The following is a 5,391-nucleotide window of genomic DNA, read 5'->3' as shown; positions in this document are numbered from 1 at the left end:
TGAGGGACAAAGACGGAAGTTATATCATCGAAGAACAAAGATGAAGGTGAATTAGCAGGAAGAAAAGCTTCTTCAGAATCTCTCTCAGACAAACAATGAGAATATAAAAAAAATGAATGAGTCAGCCCTTATTTATAAGCAACACAAGTGGCTTTCACAAGCCCCAATAGCCTTCATTAAATACATGACCAACCGCAAACCGATTCGGTTCTGCAGAAACGTGCGTCATTATGACAGGCTCCATGAAGCGGCTTTTCAGTCACCAACCGGCGTCTCACCTGCGAAACGGTTGCAACGACCTATGAACGCCGAGAGGATGTTCCGTGCGCCTTCAGAATTATGGACGTCGCCAAACACGTATCCAGCGTACCCCTACTCCCTTCGGCTGCACAACATATGACCCGTCCACCATGGTCGACGGTTATGCTCCCAAAAAAATGTAAGGATCGGAGCGCAACAAAGCTCGACCTCACTCGAATTAAGTTAACGGGTCAGGTGCCTTCGCCAAGGGGGAAAGTTTGACCTTGACCGAACGACGACTTGACAACATAATAACAAAACACACACTCTACAAGGCTAAGGGCCATCGCCAAAGAGAATTCAGCCTCGACCGAAACGACAGCCGACCTCCCTATCCGAGTTTCTCAAACTACAGTCGATGAAATCCGCTCATCGAGCTCGGCCAAGGCACAATCTCAATAAGCGGAGGGACTAACTGTATGGGTCAGAATCCGACCCCACGATAACTAACGAAGCTAATCCTGTCTTAAGCTAATTCATGATTAATAAGTGGTACGACCACTTAGAATTAACGGTTTTTAACCCTTGCCTGATTTGATCAATAAGGCCACGGCCCATCCGCCATCATGAAGGCGAAACCCCAACGTGGTCACGGCTACTAATTGCCAGCTCACGAAGCTCATAGCTATAAATACCAAGAGAGAAAATCCTAGAAAGGGGGCTTCTTCTTGGTCACTATCCAGGAAAAACAGAAAAAACACAATGATACTCATATTATGAGAGAGTAGAACACCATTGTAAGGCTCTGAACCTCTTCATGGAGAGGCAGGCCAAATCAACATTATCAATAAAGCATTTTAATGTTTCTCCTCCTAACTCTGAGTACTTATTTTCGTTTCCTTCATTTGGTCCAATGAATTATTACGTTTTGCTATGATTTTCCCGTGATTTGATTATGTTGTTTTATACTCATAAGGTATGTGATAACTTTTGAGCAAACACCTTTTTTCACAAAACTCATGACTTCTCCAATGTCAATTGGATGTAATACCAGTTGGAAATATTTTTTTTAGTCAGCGGCGAAATATGAATTAGTCAGGACACTATATTACCACGCTCACACAACTCTGTAAAAATGATGGCGACATATTAATACACATATATGTCCGTACGTAGTTTAAATTGCAGACAGTGAATTAATGTGTCTATAGTGTTGGTGTTCGTATATTTTAATATTAAAATTATAATATTAAAGTGCATTATTTTTTATGAGATAGTCATTATAAATCGGCAAGAAAGTAGTCATTACTTTGGTGTAACTCATGAAACCACTAATGCCATGATCTACCACTTATTACCCACTAAAACTTATATTTTATAACCACCAACCTATGTTCTACTATTTTATTATTGTAACACCCCGTAAATTGGATTAGGTATGGACATGTTAAATGAGTAGTAATGTTACATTTTAGACATGTGAGGTTTTATTGGGATGAGTATGCGTGGAAATAGTTGTTTTAGAATCAAGATTGAGAGTGAGGTGCATAAGATTCGACAAAATCGACTAAGTTTACAAAAGGTCCATCGCCCAGCAGGATTTAGTGGAAATATGTAAGGAATTTTGGAAAACTCAAAATATGAAAGTTGTAGCCCTTTAAAATAGATTTCCGACGTTATATTATGGAGCCCAAACGGATCTATGTGCAAAAAGTTATGTGCGTTTTACAGATAAATGCGCAATATGCGCGCCCAGAGGGTCACGTGCGCGGCCGCGCACTTGTGGCAGTGCTACTGCCATTTTGCGCCGTCAGGAGCGTGGTCAGGCCTTCATGTGCACGGGGGGCACACTTGGGGGTCATTTTAAAGCCCTACATCGTCCCCCACACCCCCAAAACACAAAAACTTGCTCTAGGAAGGGGAGCTCTCAAAAACCTAACTCCTTAAAGGTCCCTTCACCATCCAAAGTAAGTTCTAATGGTGATTCTAAGTTAATTTCAGTTTTCCAACATCTTATTAACATGGGTAAACCCTCCATGTCATTAGATATTCGATTGGGACATCATTGTTGAGAGAAGGAATTCTAGAACTCGAATTCAAGGGGATTGAATTTCAAAAAGGTAATGTCTTCACACTCTAATTGATTCTAGCATTGGATTAATGATAATAGACTCTAGTTCATGAGTTATGAATTGATGGGTTTGATAGAAAAGCATGAACAGATTATAGGTTTGGGTTGTTGATTGTTGACTATTGGTTAAGGGTGTTGTATACCTTATGGTTGATGAAGAATGATGTTGATTATAACCATTTGAGACTTTCGAATTTATGGGTTGTTGGGTGTAGAAACACCATTAATAAGGACTACGAAACTTTATTCTCACCAAGTGTTTGATAAAATGCTCAAGTGACCAAAACATGAGTATCATAGCTAATATGGAATCCCTTTGATTTGTATTGCTATAGATTAAAGCTGAAAGGGTTGACAAACGTTGTATTACGCTCAAGAGCAGGAAGTTAAAGTATGTGGGGCTAACTCTCTATGTTTGGGAATGTTAATGATTCTCCCTACACTATGTTTCTTTTACCACGTTACTAATTGTCTCAGAAATATAGTTAAGCCTAGTTCCTTGAATAATTGGAGAACTTTTATTCTCTAGCTTCGTAACTCATTCATGACTTTCATTCTGAACGTTGTGAAATCGGTGCATAATCAATATAGACTTGGGTTTGATGCGCATGAGTCTCAGTCTAGAGTACTCAGCATGTCATAAATAGTTGAAGTTTCAATTTTCATAATCAGTTCATGAATATATGTCTCAGTCTAGCTCTATTCAGCATTCAAGTATCATGTAACTCAGTATGGTTCACTATTTCAGCATCATGTATTTCAGTACGATTCTCAGTTTCTAAATGTTGAACACCAGTATTTGGGCGTGAGGCCGTAGTTTATATGCTTTATGTATACTTGGGCCTGAGGCTGTAGTTTATGCTTTATGCATGTTTTCGCCTGAGGCCGTAGTTTATTCTTTATGAATTTTTGGGCCTGAGGTCGTAGTTATGTATACGTATACTTGGGCCTGAGGCTGTAGCTTGTGCACATATATATTGGGCCCGAGGCCGTAGCTTATTCAGATAAACAGGTTGTTCATCATTCAGAAGAGGGAGTATTCATATCCTTACTTCCTTTGTTCAGTTCAATTATTAGTTATCATTTCAGTTATCAGTTACCAGTTATCAGTTATCAGTTATCATTTCAGTTTTAGTTTCAATAGTTATCATTTGAGCTATCAATTATCAATTCTAAGTTATCAGCTTAGTTTAGTTTCAGCATTTATAATTCTTTCTTTCAGTTGCTTACATACCAGCGCAATTCAAATGTACTGACGTCTCTTTTGCCTGGGGCCTGCATCTCACGATGCGGGTAATGATTTACAGGTTGACGATTCAGAGCGCTAGGATTCTCGTACCAACTATTTGGTGATCCCCAGTTCTTTCGGGGCATTATCAATACCTTATAGTCTTCAGTATTTTCAGAAAATTAGTATTTTCAGTACTTCATTATAGGCTTCATAGACTAGAGTAACAGTTAGACAGAGTCACATGCATTTAAGGTTAAGCAATGTTGCTACATATATGTTTCAGGCCTATATTAGTGTTTCCGCATTTGCTTTATATCATTTAGACATTCAGTATATCAGCATGTGTTAGTTTATCTTCTGCATTCAGTATGTTATGATATCACATGTTGAGTCAGCCAGCCAGTTGGTTCGCTCGGTCATATGTAGTCAGGCACCGACTGTCGTGTTAAGTCTAGGCCCAGGTTCGGGGCGTGACAAAGCTTGGTATCAGAGCAATAGGTTCAAGAGTCTTAGAGATTCTATGAAGCCGTGTCCATTGGAGTTTCCTTTATATGTGTGTGCCAGCCACTCATATAAATGGTTAACTACCAAGACATCCAAGATTGTCTCATTTCATTCTACACTAGATCGTGCCATAAAACTTAGAGCAATAGGTAATCTTCTCTTCCTATCGAATTCTAGACGTATCGATGCCCAAGTGGTGTGCAGGAAAAACTCAAGGTCCTATAGAAGATAATTTCCCATTGGGGTATAAGTATGTAGTACAAGCTAGTAACAAATGAGACTTGAGAGGATGTTGGAAGTGGGATGCAATGGATAATAGTACATATCAGAGCATAACCTTACTAGAATGTACGACAGCAGTTATTATGTTTTATGGTTATCAGTTTACCTCAGTTACCAGTTATACAATCTTTCAGTTAGCAAGTTTATGGTTATTCAGTATGCCAGTTATCAGTTATTACCAGATCTCCAATTTTCAGTGTATCAAAATTCTAGTGACTGGTGAATATATAGTGATGCCTATGGGTGATAAAAGAAAATTTAAGTAACAATGATTATAGCGAAATCTTCGCATATTTTAGGTCTGTATTAAGACCAAGACTCACCGGATGGCGCAGGAAGCGATTTATCAGATGATGGTATACTTTAAAGGATAAGTTTGTGCATGGTAGTGTATTCGTATGTGTTTTACCTCCCAGAACAACTTCATTTTTATTCATGGAAATGGGGTTGCAGGTTGGATGATGATAGTTCATATGTCAAACCCTACGATGCAACAAGTTAAGAAGTAGACCCCAATTGGCATAGAATTGGTCATTATAGTTTTGGACAGAAAAGAGCCTAAAGGAAAAACACCTAGGATTCAGAAACATTTGATATATCAAAGACATGTCTTTCGTACGATTCATGTATATGAATAAGAAGATATGGTGTACGAAATGAGAACCAAGGATAGCCAATAGTGAATTTCAGGGAACGATTTTAAGTTGTTCAAATTTATTCAAATTAGAACTAGAAGTAACACGTTAGTAAGTTGCTATAAGAAGCACCTATTATTGTGAGATAAAGGATATGACAATTCCACTTAAGTTATGTGACTAATTTTTTACTCCGAGTGTTTATAATTTGATATGATTTTGAAGTATATAGAAAGTTAGGGGTTAGATATTCCATTTTTTTAAGACAGATGAAATTTCCCTAAGTGTGATCCATATACATAATTCAAAAAGAATGATAGTGTGAGGCAAAAGAATATGGTCAAATGATGAGGAAAGTTAGGAGTAAC

The sequence above is a fragment of the Nicotiana attenuata genome, chromosome 7 (assembly GCF_001879085.1).
Source record: "Nicotiana attenuata strain UT chromosome 7, NIATTr2, whole genome shotgun sequence".
NCBI classification, from domain to species: Eukaryota; Viridiplantae; Streptophyta; class Magnoliopsida; order Solanales; family Solanaceae; genus Nicotiana; species Nicotiana attenuata.
Note: the sequence above shows the minus strand (reverse complement) of the source record.